Below are 19739 nucleotides of genomic sequence, written 5' to 3'. Positions count from 1 at the left end.
ACTATACTATATATTAATTTTTTGTTTTTTATTTTCTTTACATCCTGATCATAGTGCCCTCGCTGTTCTCTTTCCAGTCCCACCCTCCCTCTTTCTCTCCTGTATCCCTTCCCCTCTACTCCTCCAAAAAGGGGACTGCCCCCTTCACCAATCCACCAGAGTACATCAAGTTGTATCAGGAAGGAGATCATCTTGTTCCCTTTGTGAGGCAACCCCACCAGCAAGAAATGATGGAAAAGCAGGCAACAGAGTCCATGTCAGAGACAGCCCATGCTGTCTTTACTAGGAAACCCACATGAAAACAGAGATTCCCATTGGCCACATCTGTGTAGAAAGCCTAGGTGCAGTCTATGCATGGTCCTTGGTTTGTGCTTCAGTCTTTGTAAGCCCTTCTGGGTCCTCGTTAGTTGTCTCTGTTAGTCTTCATGTGGAACTCCTGTGTCCTCCCTTCTATCCTTCCATACACCTCATGGGAGAGAACCAACCCCTTACATTGTTAATGATACTCTGCTATGCTTTCAGACAGGAGCCTAGCATAGCTGTGCCCTGAGAAGCTCCACACAGCAGTGGATTGCAACAGATGCTGAGACTCCCAGCCAAACATTGGACAGAGTACAGGGAGACTTTTGGAAGAGTGGGGGAAAGGATGATATAATTTTATTTGCAAAATCAGAATGCAAGAGATTTATTTGATGTGGTCTTATTGGGAAGAGGTACAGAGACAATGAGCAACTTTCCTCTTATCCTTGCCTAAGTTCATCTTCAGGGTCTTAACATGAGGGTAAGGTCTAAATAGAAAATGAGAGACAGAAACCAAGACAGAGACAGAAATTTGCAAAAATAACATCTCAGCACCTAACATTCTCAGCTCTAGCCTTCCCTCCTAGCCCTCTGATTATTGTAAAGGTTTCTCCAGGATACAAGTTCCTCCCAGAGTTTCACTCTTTTCTTACTCCTCTTTCCTGGTGAGATATCCTAGGAAATTTTAATTTCTTGGGTTCTGTTTCTTCAGTGATCAGATGGCCAAGGACAAGGAAACAAGTGTCTCTCGGAATGTATTAATTCCTGCTGGGCACGATAGATAATTATCCCCCCCCAACACTCTATTTCTTTTATATTCTCATATATTTTGTGTTTGTTTGCTGTTTTATTTTATAATATATTTATTGAAAAGAGATTTTTTTTTTACATAATATATACTGATCACAGTTTCCCCTCATTCTACTCTTTCCAGTTCCTCCCCACCTCCTCTCCTACACAGATACACCTCCTTTCCGTCTCTAATTAGAAAACAGGTTTTTAAGGCTTAATAATAAATTTTTAAAAGTTAACACATTTGAATAAGACAAAACAAACAGAAACCAAAAAAGCCCAAGAAAATATACAAGAAGAAGAGATAGACACAGAGACCCACTTGTTTTCAAACTCAAGATTCGCTTAGAACACTAAAATGGAAGCCATAATGTATAGCCAAAGGACTTATAACTCAAAGAGAGAGAAGAAAAATATATAAATAAAATAAAATAAAGTAAATTTAAAGGTAAATTTGAACCCCAGCATTACATTATGAGACAAGGAACCTTCAAAAATGTGATTGAGTACATTTTTTATTGGCCATATACTTCTGGGCGTCCAGCTTGCCCTTAGGAGTGCTTTATTTCCTCAGTGAGACTTCCTTGTAGGAAACTAAATTTTCATTGGCAAATGATTATCAACTGGGGATTGCTTCTGAGCGAGGGATGGCAATGTGCCAACTTCTTTCAGCTCTAGGACTTGAAATGATGCACACTGATGCAGAAATTGCTACTATATAGTATTATTTGTTTTTACACTAGGTCCCTGTCCTATTTGGCTTTACACCAGGTCCCTGTCCTATTTGGTCTTACACTAGTTCCCTGTCTTAGGTTCTTGGTCACCCAAGAATCATAAAGTATGGGTTCCATCTCATGGAGTGGGGCTTCAGTCAAATCACATAATGGTTGGTTACAAACTTTGTATCACCGTTGCACTAGTGTATCTTGCCGAAAGGACACCTTTGTAGATAAATGTGTTTGTGGCTAGAATGGCAATTACTTTTCTCCCTTTGTAGCAGAGTCCCTTCCTGTATAAAATTCACTAGCATATAGAGGTGAAGGCTCTATTTAGGCATAAGTTCAACTTCTACATGTAAGATGAGTTGAGTAAATGTAGGTGTTTTCTTTGGCAACAGAGCATTGCCATCAGTTTGTAGAGAGAGCAATCTATAGTCTTGGCAACAGACTGAATTATGTGGGAGTTCTCATGGGCCAGTTCAATTAGATGTAATCCAATCTTCATACTGGAAGCTTCATTTAGTGACAAGAGATGGCCAGTTGGGGTTCATTCTCCTCCATTATTTGGTCATTTTATTTAGATCCCCTTCATATATGTATATATGCTATATATGTAATTAGGTTTCCATCCTACTCCTCAAATGGCACTTAATTTTAGCTGTCTGTGCATATTCCTCCCTTGTCCCCTCTTTTCATCCCCTCTTCACTTGATCCTTCCATTCCCGTCTACTCCTTGCCTCTGATATGAGTTGTGATTGTGGGGAGCAGATGAAATCCTCAGTGTATGTGTATTGTTGATACAAGCCCAGACATGTCAAGAACTCCAGTGCCTCAGACCCCGAGGAATGGCAAAGCCTTCTAAGTATCAGGCTACAGAAATGTCAAAGCCTTTTCTTACTCATATAGGAGTGTTTATTAACAATTGACCCTTATGTGCAGAAACTATCAATCACAGCATCCTTTGGGATGACTGACGTCCCAGATGGCTCCATCAAAAGAAATCTCCTACAAAGATTAGCTAACCCCATCTCCTTATTTAGTTGTATACAATAAACTTCTTTAATTTAGATGTATAAAATAAAGATGCTGAGTTTTCAGGTTGCTGCTGCTGGCAGTAGTGCATCTCTTTCAGAGTGTGTGGCTCACCCATTTTCAACTTTTCTGTACATGTATCTCTGCGTTTATTCTTACTGTGCCTATCATCCCAGTGAGGTTTTCAGGACCATGCTGTGCAGGACATGACAGTGATGGCTAATTGTCATCTTCCACACTACTACATTTAGAATCATTTAGATGGTGTTGTGCTTGTTAGAGACTTTCCAACAAGGATTAACTGATAGGGAAAGCATAGGTAGTAGCATTGTCTATGCTGAGAATCCAAACAAAACAAAGGGGGCAAAAGAAGAAAGTAGGGTGCCAGAATCCCTTCTTCTCTGCTTCCTGGCACATCATGATATAACCGACTTCTGTAAACAGTCACAATGATAGAGTAATAAATCCAAATAAAAATAAAATGAATTAGAGCATGAATTGAAATGTATCTTCTTTTCCATGATTTGACCACTTCTTCTCTGGATGGTGGCACTGAAGCTGTGGAATCATTAGGAAGCTAGCATAAGAAATACAGCAAGGTGATCCTCTAAAGTTCACACCTGTTTCCTAGTTCCTGACATACTCTCTGTTTCCAGTTCACTAGTATGAGACTCTGCCACATGCTTCTGCTGCCATGGTGTTTCAGCCACAATGCACTGAACTCTTCTAGAGCTGTGAGTTAAAGCAATTCTGTCTTCCTTCAAGTTGTTCCTGAGATGTTCGGTGGTCACACTGATGGGAAAGTAGGTAACACAGCTGGGTATATTAGCTCAGGCTTGTAAACCTTACACTTCAGATACAAAGGAAGCAAAATCAGTTCAAGGTCACTCTTGGCTACATAGTGAGTTCAAAGTCAGCTTAGGCTATATGAGACCCTGTTTGAAAAAAGAATGTAACTAACACAAAGATGAAGATACGTTATACTCTGTCTCAACAAATGGGACAAATGAGCAGAAGAAAGCCAGCTTAAAAGAAGCAAGTACTGGGAATCATGTAGCCATTGTTGACCTTGAACTCTCCATCTTCCTTCCTTCTTTAGTGTTGGAATAATAATCATGCACTATCCTGACCTGCTAGAATTACATTTCTATTTCAATATTAAAGCATTCCTAAGAAAAATAGAGAACTGATTCATTCTGGTTGTGGGCAATTTAATATGTATTGAGATAAAACTACATATTAAAAAAACTAAGGGGATTATGATGATGGTATATCTCTTTATTGATGTTGAGGGACCCACATAGAGGCATTGCCCAGCATGAATGCCATTCACTAGGTCTTCAGAAATTTCCAGGACTGGTTCCTGTTTCCAGTGCTCAGTTATTTAGAGCAATAGTGATTTACTGTTTTTCTTTTTGAGCAGGTTGGGTGAGTCTACTTCTTAATTCAAATGGGCAGGCTCCAGACCATGCCTGCTATATTCTGAGCCCAAGCAGAATAGGCAACAAATGTTGGCCAGAACCCTTTCATACACTTGATGAAATTCATCCCTGCTTGTACCTTTCAGTTTTCACTCCTATCACATTGCCTAAGATCTCACTGCCTGAAGGAAATCCTGTGCTGTGTTCAAAACAAACTACATGTTCCCACTTGGGACTTGGTTGTGAATACTCCTGACTCATAGTCAAACAAATCTTTGTCCCTATAAAATTCTGTCTGGGAATTTGGTGGTATAATCAGAGTTATAAGAGGTTGGTAGGTTTTGTCTTAGAGTGAATTTGTTTCCATTGGAATTACAAAAAGTTTTGAATGAAAGCAGAAAAGGAAAAAGGAGTGGAAAAAATATGGAGCTATATGTTAAATGCCAATTGTCATCTTGGAGTGGCAATAGTAGTATATGGTTGGGCTCTCATTTCAGTATTTGATTGCTACACAATGTTTGTATAGATAAAAATTAACATATATGCAAAGGAATAAATGAATGAACTAATGAAAGAGAGAGGAAAGAAGAAAGATGGAAAGGAGAGGGGAATCTTTTTTCCATAAGTGAAAGAAACAAAAACAGAATTGATGAAATGAATGTGAAAGCATCATTTTAAATTTATGTAGCTTATAAAGGGATAGTTAATGTTTCAGAAATGTTCATTTTTTTTTCACACTAGTTACATTTTGCAGTCAAGGCAGAGGCTAAAGATCACATTTTTTTAAGGCATTGATTTTTTTTGTGGGCAAAGAATAAAAAAAATCTTTTAAGGAACTAATGTCTGTTTTTCATTCTTTTAAGAGGATGCTTATTCATTGGTTTAGGGGAGCTCACTTCCTTCCCTCATTCCTCCTCACTGTTTCCTCCTCTGCAAATGAAGAGGCTGAATGAAATGATAACCCAAGTTCCTTGAAGATCTGGCTGTCAGTATTCTGATTATCTAACGTTCTTTCTGCAGCTCATTCATCTCCAGGTCTTCCACCTGAGATAAGCTCCCAAGATCTTCCTGTTCACTTGCTCCATATTGATGATTCTATGCTGGCTAACACAGAATGACTTTTGGGCAGTTCTCTTACTACTGTCTTCCAGTTTTATAAATATTAATAGGCTTGTATAGCTTTAAAAGTCTAAATGAAAGAAAAATATCTACAAATCCTCCATTAGGAACAATTCAAGGTGTCTCTCCTGTATCTATGTATCATAATCTATCCTGAGTAATCGTTGATCTCACTTTCACTTTACACAGCGTCATTTTCTATGAGCAATTTAATTATCTTCTAAACAATTATCTTTGGTGCTATAATGAGATTTAATATTTAAATATTTTATGAACTGTATTATGACAATAATGATAATTGTAACTATCATAATATTGTAACATGACATTCGGATTGACCTCAAGGCTTCCTGTATTCTAGGCAAACATTCATCATTAAGCTGCATTCCAAGAACCTTATGAACTGTTTTGGTCCCCTGTGATCTTTCAGATTGTATAGGGGTTCAATTGATGAACTGTAAGACCGGATGCACTGATATCAAACTTCTTGGTCTATCATTTACAAACCGTGTGACTCTGAATAAGATTTATTTTCCTAGGATATAAAATATAAATACAATATAATGCCTATAAGTGTTTACTTGGATTTAAGACTGTATGTTGTTTATATATATGTGCTATAGTTTTGTCCTGAGTATTCCCTCATAGAGCCCTGAATTTGTCTGTTGAGAAGTGACAGAACATCTCAGATGGAAGGCCTTTATTTCTCAGTCCTATGCCCTTGAAGAAGGTTTGTTAGAATGTTGGAAACTACCCCACACAATAAGAGTTCTCAGGAAGACTGAATAACTAACATGATTGTATTTCAAGTCATACATCAAATACTTCCTCTCTAGCCTGCCTTCTGTCTCTTCCTGGCTCTCATTCCATAGTAAAACCTGCTGTTTCTGAGTGATTGACACCTCAGTCTTTGAAGCCAGAACGAAATGGCTGCAGATACTTGAAAATTAAAGTTATTTTCTTAACTGAGTAAAGCCTGTGCACACGCAGTTATAAAGTAATTGTTTCCTATTCATGAACTGAGGAAAAGACACCATCAGCTGCAATGGAAAGGTAAAGGAAAGGCCTCTTTAAGTCTCTCTCCTATCTCCAATACCTGAAGCCATTCTAAAGGTCACTAAAAACACATGTAACCTTGGCATTTATACAGCAGGAGGGTGAGGAGGAGATGAGATGGAGCAGAGTATCCATAGGGCATGCTTCAAGTAGGCACCCTGTGACTAAAGTGCTTAGAACTTACCTACATATAGAAAGCTACAATGGAGCAGATGAGAGTGGCCATTGTCACAGTAAATTCTACCAGAGTGGACGCAGGACTAGCCACAGGATTATCATCATGGATTGCTGCAGCCATGAATCATCTGAAGGAATGGGCGGGCATGGGAGCGTTAGCAGGCCTTCTGGTGTTGGTCTCCTTGGTTTGCCTGTGGTATATATGCAAGATTAGAGTCTCACAACAGTGTGATGCAGCCATGATCATTCAGGCCTTTACAGCCATTGAAGCAGGACATTCTCCCCAAGCATGGTTGGATACCATAAAAAGCTAAAATGTTACGCTCAGGATGTGAGGCTAAGCACTGCACTCAGGGTCAGCTGCTTTGGACCCAGAGAAGAGCATGTCTGATTGCATGCGGGTTGATACCCCAAGTCCCACCTCTGAGAAAAAGGTATCGGACGGGTCTGATGCTCTTCGGGTGGATGACACCTAAATGAACATCGGTACAAAGTCCCAATTTATTTCTAATATCAGAGATCAGACCTCTACTCTTGCCTGATACGTCTAAAACAAAAAGGGGGAACTGTAGAGAGCTGCGGAATGCTGTGCCTTAAAGATGGAGCTGGTTTCCGCCTTCCACCTTCCCGATGGTGAGTGCTCTCTGTCACGAACAATTCCACATTTGGCTAAGTCTGAGGATCTGGCTTGCTTCCATGTATGTGGACCTATCTGCATTGCCCACATGGCACGCCTGGGTTGGCTACCCAGAGGCTATTTAAGCTGTGGGCTGGCTTTCCCCAGGGTCAGATGATTGTTCAAGGTTCCTGAATAAACTGCATTGAAAAAAAAAAAAAAAAAAAAAAAAAAAGATCCTAGCAGACAGTCGGGAGTGCATGACACTCCTATACACCCTTCCATTAGCTGTGGGTGGTGACAAAATGGATATTCCTCTGATCTAAAGGAGATATACAACAAAGGAACAGCCCTGCAGTCTTCAGAGTGACACATAACTGCAATATATACGCATCACAATGTTTCAGAGGCCATGAGCTCATGTGTTTGAACTGCTTTCAGTAGTACAATGGTTTTACTAAACGAACAACATACGGGCATTTGTTTTTTACTTAACTAGTCAGCATCTTTGGTTCAATTATAAATCCTTTTAAAAAGATGTGATTTTTTATGTATATGAGTGGTTTTCCAACATGTATATAAGTACATCATGGATACTCAGTGCCCACGGAGGCCAAAAAGAGGGTAGTGGATTCCCTGGAGCTGGACTTACCCATTGTTATGAGATTGCCTGTGGGAGGGAAGTAAACACAGGTCCTTTGCACAAACAGTAAATGTTCTTAGCCCCTGAGAAACCTCTCTTGAACCTATTTACTAGTTTTTAAATTGACAATATTTGTAAATATTTGAGCTTGTACTGCACGATGTTTTGGCATATATATGTACTGAAGAATGACTAAATCTAACAAATAGATTAGATTAAAGAATTAATCTAAGTTAATCTAACAAATATGTCTCTTATAGTGAGCTCTCTTTGTATAACATTTACTTTCTTACCTTTTTCCATGTCTCTTATTATTTCCTTATGACAATGTTTTACACATGTAATTATCCTTTTAAGTAAAACCATTTTAGTGGCTTCTAAATAAATTTATACCATTGTGCTCTTAGGATTAATAAATTTAAACTCTAATGAGAAGATCTGCTTTCTCTAAAATTACTTATTAAAAAATACACAGCTAACTTTTTAATACCATGGTTCTAAAGGTAATATATGCATGCTTATGGGAAACGTATCTAATTTTAAAGCAAAATATAATAGATTTTTTGACAAAAGTAACTCTGTGCTACTATATAAACTAGTATCTTTATATAGTATAGAATTAATTTACCCAGACCTTTACTAATAGGCAGTTTTGGCTAGGTAATTTTATTATTTGTTAAATTTTACAATGAGATTTAAGTATCTACTTTGTTAATTTGTTTAATTATGCCACTAATATGAATTTAGACATGACTTTGCTGAGTTGAAAGCATCCTTCAAGGCATCATTATACTTATGTTTTTATTTTTAATTATTTATAGTTTAAATTAATTTTTGGTAATTCTACTCATACATACAATGTATTTTGATGATATTAAATTCCCACTCTCCCTTCTAACTCTGTCTGGATCAACTACCCATTCACACTTGTTAAAACAATTATGTTTGGGCTGGAGAGATGGCTCAGCAGTTAAGAACAAAGTCTCAGTCTCCATGTGGGTACCCAAGTAAGGGGAGCAGAGGCTGGCTCTGTCATGAACTCAGTTGCCTGTTCTTTGATCACTTGCCCCTGGTGATGAAGCCATATCAGGCCATAGAGGAATAGGATCCAAGAGGTCCTGATGAGACTTAACAATCTATGGGCAGATGACAAAGGAGGAGAACTCCCCCTCTCAGTGGACTAGGGAAAGGGGATGGAGGAAAAGGGAGGGAAGGTGGAGCTGGGAGAGTTGAGGGAGGGGGCTTCAATGGGGATATATAATGAATAAATTGTGAAAAAATACAAATTAAAATTTAAAAAAGAACATAGGTTTTCTTGCTTAGGACCTGGGTTCTATTTCCAGCACTACATGGGATCTCATAACCTTCTATAGTTCCAGTTCCAGGGCATCTGATACCACTTTCTGGCTGTCACTGGTATCAGGAACTCACATGGTACACAGACATACACACACACACAAGACCCATACGTATATAATTTATAGGCTACACTGTTTGCACGGAGCAATGCCAGTTTTGAATATTCTTTTTTTTACCTACGTGCTAAAAATTTAATTTTATATTTTTTTTGAGAATTCTATTCATGAGTACTACATTAACATCACTTCAACCCCTCCAACTTTGTCTGTGATCCCCCATATCAAATCCATGATCTATCTTCTTTAATTATTACACACACACACACACACACACACACACAAATCACTGCTACTACTACCTCCACCAAATAGATTCAGTAGGTTTTATACAATGAGTTCATGTAGTGTTATTCATATGTATGTCTGTTTAGGGCTGACCAATGGGATTAGGCAACCTAGGAAAGGGCTAATTCCTGGAGAAAACAGATTCTCTCTGTGTGTGTCTGTGTGTGTATATCTCTGTATGACTTTGTCTGTGTGTGTGTGTGTCTGTGTGTGTGTCTCTGTGTGTGTTTCTCTCTGTCTCTCTCTCTCTCTCTCTGTCTGTCTCTCTGTCTCTGTCTCTGTCTCTCTCTGTGTGTATGTGTGTGTGTGTGTGTCTCACCAAGGATTACCTTTAATACTTTATGTGGGGGTAGGGCCTTGGGAAATGCCCCCATGCCTATTGTCATGTACACTCATGCTGTTATTATAAAGGTCTTATTTAGGCAACAACCCTGTTGAGATTTCTTGGGAGCATCTTTCATTTCATGTCCAGAAAACATTCTTTCTCAGTAGGTATCCTGGTCCTGTGGCTCTTGCAATCTTTTTCGATGTATTAACCCAGATCTGAGGGAGCTGGGCTTCTCTTGTAGGACCAGTCATTGGTGTGGTTCATAGACTTTAAGCAAAGTAGGACTGACTGCTTTTCTCCCTTGGCAGCTTGTATCTTGGCAGGTAGTTCTCTGGTAGAACACTTCCAGGTGTGTTCCAACTCAGTTACGCTGGAGATTTTTTAAAATTATTTATTAATTACACTTTATTCACTTTGTATCTCCCCTGTGATTCCCTTCCTCCTCCCTTCCCAATCCCTCCTTTCATGCTCCTCCCCAAGTCCACTGATAGGGGAGATCTTTTTATCCTTCCTTCTGATCCTAGTCAATTAGGTCTCATCAGGAGTGGTTGCATTGTCTTCTTCTGTGGCCTGGTAATGCTGCTCCCCCCTCAGAGGGAGGTGATCAAAGAGCAGGCCAATCAGTTCATGTCAGAGACAGTCCCTGTTCCTATTACAATGGAACCCACTTGGATACTGAACTGCTATGGGCTACATCTGTGCAGGGGGCTTAGGTTATCTCCATGCATAATCCTTGGTTGGAGTATCAGTCTCAGGAAAGACCCCTGTGCTCAGATTGTTTGGTTTTGTTGCTCTCCTTGTGGAGTTCCTATCAATGCAGATGCTGAGACTTATGGGCAACCTTTGGGCAGAGTGCAGGGAATCTTAGGAAAGAAGTGGGAAACAGTAAGATCTGGAGAGCACTGGAGATTTTGTTTGTTTACATTGAGGCAAGTTCTCTGTGGCCCAGAGTGGCCTTAAACTCTTAGTGATCCTCTTGTCTCAGTTTCTTGAGAGCTTGGATTTCACATGTAAAATGCCTGCCTGGCTCTCAGCTGCCATTCTGGTGCCATGTGTAGAATGATGTTATTCTTAGGGTACAGACATGTTTTCTAATATACATTGATTTTTATTTCCTTTACTTATATCTTCAACTCTTTGGGAAATATATAGGTTAAACTATAAGATCAGAACTTAATTTTATTTTGTCCAAATTCAGCCTGTTTCCCCAGCACCCTTTGTTATTTTATGCATTTAAAGCTGACTTTTATTATACTCCAGCCTCCATTTATTTGTGTTTCAGAAATCTCAATTCCATTTCACTGCTCTATTTTCAGTGTATATAGCTTACTTGTTCATTTTCTGATGTTCCTAAAATATGTGAGCCATCATAATTCTATGTAAATATTTCTACTCTGTTTTCTCATACATAAATATAATACCTTTGCAGATAAATCTTAACCTAAAATATGTCATCTTAATTTTGGTTAAAAACTATACTGAATTTATGGATTAAGTTAGGAGATAATCACATCTATTCAATAGTTTGTTTTTCTGTGCAGTAGTGTGCTTTACCTAAATTACATTTCATTCAATCAAATTTTATAGTTTTTTTAAGCTATTTCTTTTTCATATTACAAATAAGACAGAGGATAGATGTTGACACATGTCAGTTACATTGGCATATAAAAACCAATTCAAAGTGCCCACGGCAATAACATACCCATTGTTTAAGCCCTGAAAAAACACCTTTCCCAATGTTTCTGTTCACCTTTTCTACTGAAGAGCCATATGATATTTATTTCACAGTTTTTTTTTAATTCATAGTATTCAAAACATCTTAATCATATATAACTTCCACTCTTCCAATGTTCCTTGTCCCCATACTCAGTGTATTTGCTTTTATTTGTGTAATCCATTGAGTCCAGTTGGTGCTGTTGCTATCTATGTTCATGGCTGTGTGGTTATGATATGTGGCCATGGCCAACCAGCTAATGGCCACCCCTAAAAGAAAAGTGAATCTTCCTCTTAGCAGATATCAACCCCCAATAGCTCTTTAGAGACAAGGCACAGGAACTCCTCCTGTCTCCTGGAATTTTTAACTGACTTGATAGTGTGCAGGTTTTGGGCAGGCAGCCACAGTTGCCATGAGATTGTGCATGCAACAGCTGAGCCATGTCCTGAGGAAAGCATTTCTGTCCTCTTCCCTATCCCCTGGCTCTTACATTGTCTTCACTACTTCTTCTGTGATGTTCCTTAAGACTGGGGGGTGAGGTATGAGGAGAAGTGATACAGATGTCACTTATTCTTAGTCTGTTGACAGTAATGAGTCTCAGTAGTTGCCAATATGCTTATATATGTTTTCAGGCCATATTAGCTGTGTTTTCCCATGTGTGAATTTACTGTTTGTTTTCAAGTATCTACCCACTAGATCTATATCCAGTGCACCACACACATCCAGAGGTGTGAATCTGAGCTGGCTGTTGCTGAGCCCTAGAAATAGTAGGCCACCCGTAGACCATAGACATTAGCAGAATTGGCCAAACACCTGTTGTTACATAGTTATAGTAACAGTCTCTTTGGGATTTAAGTTTTGGTTTTTATTCCTCAAATATTTTCTTTTTTATTTATTTATTTATTTTATTTTATTTTATTTATTTTTTATCAGTTACATTTTATTAACTCTGTATCCCAGCCGTGTCCCGATCCCTCATTCCCTCCCAGTCCCTCCCTCCCTCCCTCCCTCATCTCCACCGTGCCCCTTTCCAAGTCCACTGATGGGGGGGACCTCCTCCCCATTCATCTGATCCTGTTTTATCAGGTATCTTCAGGACTGGCTGCAAAGCCCTCCTCTGTGGCCTAACAGGACTGCTCCTCCCTTCGGGGGTGGGGAGACCAAAGAGCCAGTCATCGAGTTCCTGTTAGAAATAGTCCCTGTTCCCCTCACTTTGGGAAACCAATTGGTTACTGAGCTACCACAGGCTACATCTGAGTGGAGGTTCTAGGTTATATCCATACATGGTCCTTGGTTGAATGTCAATCTCAGAAAAGACCCTGTGCCCAGATATATTTGGTCCTTGTGGAGCTCCTATCCTTTCCCCATCAGACTAACTCCCCTTCTTTCTTATGATTCCCTGTACTCTGCCAAAGGTTTGGTCATGAGTCTTTGCTTTGAAAACACTGCTAGTTAGAGTCTTTCAGATGTGCTCAGTAGACTCCTGTCATACGTTCAATGCACATCCCATCTGTCTTTCTAAATGAGGATTGATCATCTTACCCCATGTCTGCTCAATTGATTATCTTTTTTAGGTGTATAGATTTCATTATGTTTATCATATCTTATAGGTCTATATAAGTGAGTATATCCCGTGTTTGTCTTTCTCCTTCTGGGATATTTCACTCAGAACGATCTTTTCTAGATCCCACCATTTGCCTGCAAATTTCATGATTTCCATGTTAAACAAAGCTTTGGTTTTAAGAATCCCAGGATAGAACTGTTGGTGTGATACTATGGTGTCTAGTATCTACTGTCTACTATCTAGTATCTGGTGTCTAGTGTTCAGTAGGCCTCAATACAGAGGGAGCATCCTTAATCCTTCTAAGGTAATTAAATCCAAGATCTTTAGCTTCTCCTATGAAAGAAATTACATTAGGACTGGAGAGCTTGGTGGGTCATTAAAGCTCCTACTGTAAACATGCAAGGACCTGAGTTTAGATTCCAGAACCCATGTAAATGTTGGGTGTGCGTGTCAGGCTGTTAATCTATAGGTGGGTTCAGAGAGCACAGACAATTAAAGTTTCACAGGCCAGTTTGCTCTAGGATCTCTGTCTCTGCTCTCTGAGCACTAAGAACCCACCTCTGGATTACCAGCACAACATCCTAAAATCTTCTTGATGTTGCCTTTTAGTCATGATTCCTGTCTCCTCCATCATTTCCAAGTATCATGAGATGTTCAGTAGCTTAGAATTTATCTAAATTATTTTCTAATCATAATTATTCTCAAATTTTTTTATTTTACTTTATAAAAAGGCTTTAGAATAGTTGAGTACTACATCTTAAAATGCTTCTTTACGATGGAGTAAGAATCTGTATCTAGACCTACATAGCTTCCAAGCCTTCTTTTTAATCATCTTGTGAGTTGTTTGTATAGTGGAGAGATTGGCTTGTAGATTATGTTTCAGTGCTCTCTGTCAAATTTTATTATCATGGTTATGTTAGTCAAGACAAATGGAAATGTCCTCTGTATCTGCAAATGCTATTAAACATTTTAAATAGCATAAAATTAAATTATTTCTTCAAATTTAAGAATAAACTTACATTGTTGTAGTACAATAACAGTTTCTTTTCTTTTTTCTTTATCAGACTTGTTAAATTTTACTCATTTCCTTGGTCTTTATAACGAAAAATCACTCAGTATATCAATGCTTTAATATTGTAATGCTTTTTCTACTTTAGTTTGAGAAATTTTTTAGGTTTTTAGAGTAAATATTTTTTCCCTGAGATGATAACACTAAGGAATGTTCTCTGTTTGGGTTCTACTTACTCTGTGTCTAGCTGAACTAACCAAGCTGTCAGTTAGCTCTCTATCCTATGAAATAGCTGCAGCAGGCTATATTTAAAAGGAGGCTTACATAGCTGAAAGTTTGTGAAGCTCAGAATCCAGGTCTTCTACTGAAAGCTGTCTCTTGCCTGTGTCACTTTGGGACAGACAGTAATGATGGCAACAAGGAAATTTCGTCTTGAGTCACAAAGCCCAGAGTGGGAGGGGTCAAGCTTGATCCTTTAAAACAACTCTCTTAGGTTAAAAGCCCAGCAACAGTGGGGTGACACAAGAACTGCCTCATTCCCTTACCCTAAGCAGCGACCTGAGGACCCCCAAGTAGGCTCCACTTAAACGTTCTAATGTCACACAAAAGCACCACTGTGAAGACCACACCTCTAGCACCTGAACCTTCAGGGATACAAAAACGGTATTTAAAGTATAACACCAATGAAACTGATGTGCTTTGTATACATTCCACATCACAGAGATGTGAATACCTGAACCACCCAAAATGTGTGAAAAGTTCAACGGTGAATTTTGTGTACAGCAGTAAAGACATTTGGAAGTGAAAGGCCTGGAAAAGAACTTCTAGGAATGAGGCTGGTTCTATCATCTCCTACTATTTCCAATTTGGCTCTTAGAGTGAATTAGTAACTCCATGATATAAGAATTCTCACACAAAAAAAACATCTTTAGTTATTAATAGATCTTCCACCATAAAGCAATGTATAACATAAACAATCAAAACAAACCCAAGAATATAGAAGTTATTTGAGTAAATTTAAATGATCATGGTGTTATTAAAATGTCCAAGAATGAGAGAAATATGCCATGGTTAGAACACAGATTACAACACAAACACAAAAACACATGGACACACATGCATGCAGATGCACTCCTCCCCCGACAGTTCACAGAAGTAGTGGGTGCTACAAAACAGAACAAAGAAATAACGTATTTTTTTCTACACATATCCCAGCCATGAGTCTGTGGGTGCCCTTCTAGCCTATTCCTGTAATAGATAAAATTGTGCTCCTCTTCAAGAGGAAGGATATTTGATCAGAATACTAAAATGTAAGTGCAGTGTCCCTATTTTCTCCCTCCCTCTTCTCAGGATGAAGAGTGGTGTTGCTCTGTCATCCCAGGTCCTTTTAAAAGTAATCTAGAGAATGTTCAGCCTGACTGATGCTTATCATGTGAGGAGGAAAAGAGCTACATCAATTCTTTTTCATAACAAACACTGAGATGGTGGGACTGATATTGCCATGTACCATCACCTCTTGTGTGATTTAGAAAGTTTGGGTAATGACCTTGAATTTTAAGCAAAAATCAGGAAAGAAATGATAACTTAAGGATAGGCTGGGGAGATGGCTCTGTGGATAAAGCACCTACTGAACAAGGATGAAGACTGACTTTAAAACCCTGGCACACACATAAAATGTCAGGTGAGTGTGACGGCATGACAGCAATTCCAACCCTTAAGAGGCAGATGCCAGGTTTGCCTAGCTGGCTACACTAGCAGAACTTGAATGCTCTAAATTCAGCGAGAGTCCTCTCCTCAGTAAACAGAGAGGAGGGCAGTTGAGGAAGACATCTGATAATAGCCTCTGACTTCCACAAATACATTGACACAATCTCCCTCACACACTAGTTGTGTTAGCATACAAGGTATTGGGTTTGATTATGGTGTGTTCTCTCTCTCTCTCTCTCTCTCTCACACACACACACACACACTCACCCTTGTACTTCAGTCACATCCATCTCCCTATTCCAAAGCTCTCTGCCTTCCCACCCATTTTCCTCAAGTTGGCCCTCTTCTTTTCTCTACATAATTCTCACTTGAACTTTTGTTGCTCCACCGCGAAGAACACGTCTTCCACCTTCATGATTCCCTTTTCATTTTCATAATTTACATATAATGATATTATGGAAATTAATACTATTTATAAGCCCACAAACACACTCACACACATTATGTGTGTGTATGTATGTATGTATGTATGTATGTATGTATGTATGTATCTATTTATATTTATATGTGATTTAAATTTAGTTTCGTCACATGAGCGAAAGCATACAATATTTGTCTTTCTCTATCTGGCTTATGTTACTGTCTTAGTCAATGTTTTATTGTTATGAAGAAACACCATGACCATAGCAACTGTTATAAAGAGAAACATTTAATTGGGGCTGACTTACAAGTTCAGAGGCTTAGTCCATTATTATCACAGTGGGAAATATAGCGATATGAGGTAGACATTCCCTGCAGAAGTTGCTGAGAGTTCTAAAAGTGGACCAGCTGACAACAGAAAGAAAGAGAGAGAGAGAGAGAGTGAGAAACTGAGCATGGTTTGAGCTACTGACACCTCAAAGCCCAACCCCATGACACATTTTCTTCAACAAGACCATTCTTACTCCCACAATGCCACACCCCCAATAATAACGTTCCCTGTGCATTTGTAGTAGCCATTTGCATTCAAACCACCACAGTTACTTAAAATACAGATTTCTAATTCCATCTGTTTCCTACAGATGTCATGATTTTATTTTCCTTTATGGCTGAAATAACTCTCACTTTGCATATGTACCAATTTTCTTCTCTTTAAGTAATCTGGTATGTGTGTATGTGTGTGTATTTGTGGTTGCTCATGCCCAATTATTAACACGTGATAGAATATATTTTATTTTCTATTACTGATTTTAGGTTAAAATGTACTTCTCCACATATCAAGGTAGTGACCCCAGTTTGTTTCAGCTCCCATTTGTTTGATAAATTGACTTCTATCTTTTGAGTCTCAACCTGTGATTGTCTTTTCCAGTGAGGTGTGTTTCTTGGAAACAATGGATACTTGGTTCTAGTTTTTAATTTAGTTCCACTAGACTATAACTCTTTATGCATGGCTAGAGGCCATTTACATATATTTAATCACTGACAAAAATAGCTAACTTTTGTAATTTTTTTCTGGCTGGTAAGAATTTTTTTGTTTTATTCTTCATAATATTAGGAGTTTTCAAGTTTCCAGTGTTGAAAATGGGGTAGTACCATCCTCTCTTTGGTTATGCATTCCTCTTTTTGTTTGATTCTCATTTATGTTGTAAAGATCGAGACAGTTTTCCTTCCTCCTCTGTTTATAATATTTCTTCTGTAGTGCTCACTTGATGGTTGTGGTCATGAACTGCCTTAGTTGGTTTTTTATCTATAAATATTTCTTATTCTTTGCAAATTGAAAAATATGGCTTTGCTTGTTTTAACTATTTAATTTCAGGAATGGAAAAATATAATATTCCACAAATTTCTGGCTGCTAGGGTTGCTGATAAGAAATTTTATCTTATTCTGGTATGTTTGCCTTTGTTGATGAGCTGGTATTTTTCTATTAATTAATTAAGTAAGTAATTAAGTAATTACAATTTTATTCATTTTGTATCTTGGCTGTGGCCCCTCCCTCATCTTCTCCAAGTCCCAGCCTTCCTCCCTGTTCTCCTCCCATGACCCTTCCCTAGTCCACTGATAGCAGAGGTCCTCCTTCCCTTTCGTCTGACCCTAGCCTATCAGTTCTCATCAGTTCTCATCAGGGCTGGCTGCATAGTACGGTTTCTTTGTTGTATATTCTTGACATATTGACTATTACATATGATGGGACTCTTCTCCAGCAGTACATTTAGAGTTTAAAGACCCTTTTATTTGGATGTCCACTTCTTTTTTGATATTTGGTAATTTTATAAACCTATGGTTTCATTGAATAGTTTTTCTATACATTTTTTAAAAAATATTACTCATTTTTTGTTGTTATGTGAGTTCTCAGCCTTGTTGTCTTATTATATTCCATATTTCATGGCCATAATGACTATGGTTTTTTATATTCCTTATTATGTTATCAACATTATCTTCTTTTTCTGATATTTTTTTTTCTCCTTGGTCGAGCAAGCCTATTGATTATAATTTTCCTTTGATCTATATTTGATAATTTGAAAATATATTCACAACATTTCTATAGTTTTTTATTTTCAAAATTTCAGTTTCATTCCTGTGTTTTTCTCCGGTGTTTCTTTTTCTTCTATATTGTCAAATATCTTATTAATTTAGTAGAATTTTTCTTCTATATCCTTGACTTTCCTTTCAGGGTCTTGGTTAAAGCTACCCACTTATTTGTATGTATTTTGTCTTCATTGATAAATTTTCCTAATAAATTTTGAAATCCTCCTATAGCATTCTGCTATGTCAAAACCCATGAATTTACATTGTTTGGTAAAGTCACATTAGCTGGCTGCTTCATGTTTCTAAACTTTGGATGTCATGCTCATATGGCAAGTATTTTATCCACTGAACCATTTCCCCAGGCTCAGGTTTCTGTTTCTTTATGCAGTTTTTTTTTTTTTACACAGTTGAAACCATCCTGTAAGTATAATTTCACATCCTGTTTTTTGCTTGATAACTTGACACAATTATAGTTAAACTGATAACTCATATTAATAAAATAGCTTAACTAAAATATTTCAGATTAATAAACATTTCCTAGCCATAAATAGGGCATAATAAATATGCTGTTTAAAATCAAAGTGAGTGCTTTAAATATTTCTTACCCATTTATTATTTAAAATAAAATACTAGATCTGATTGATCTTTGAAGCCACTCCTGTTTATTCTAATTAAAAATTAATCAAAATTAGTAACTATTTTTGTTTTCTATTACTATAAACTGTTGAATAATTTTAATCTCAGAAGCTTACATCAGCAAGCATTCATCTTCATGTTTAGTGTCTGCAAGGAGGAGCCAGATTTAAAATGCAGCAGCTTTCTAGAATGGTTCTCTTTCAAAATCAAGTACAACAGTTTCCAAGAGACCATTTAATTCTCTTCAGAACCATAAACACAGAAACAACACACTGCCTATTTCACCCATTTCCATGTGGAGAGGTCACAGGGTAAAGTTCATTTTTGAAGAACAGGAGATTGGGATAGGAAGAGCTGGGCAAATATTTTCTAAGGCAGCAAACACCACAATTTGTCCTTCTTCACCACGAAGTAGCATCCTCAGAGTTCATGTAAAAATGGTTTAGATTTGCTAAGGAATATATTTGTAAGAAGAGGCACTAAACATCTCTAATTTGCAATACTTCAAATGATTTGATTTGCCAAGAGGACTTTGCTGCATTGCCAGAATAATGCAGTAAGCATAGAGAGCAAATTTTGTGAAAGTGGCAGCACATGAGAGATTGAGTTATGTCTGAAATCTGAACACTGATTGAAGCTGAAAATATTCTTAGTTCAAATTCATCCATTCTCCGATAAATGAGGAATAGAAAGAAAT

This window comes from Meriones unguiculatus, chromosome 9, assembly GCF_030254825.1.
Source record: "Meriones unguiculatus strain TT.TT164.6M chromosome 9, Bangor_MerUng_6.1, whole genome shotgun sequence".
NCBI classification, from domain to species: domain Eukaryota; kingdom Metazoa; phylum Chordata; class Mammalia; order Rodentia; family Muridae; genus Meriones; species Meriones unguiculatus.
Note: the sequence above shows the minus strand (reverse complement) of the source record.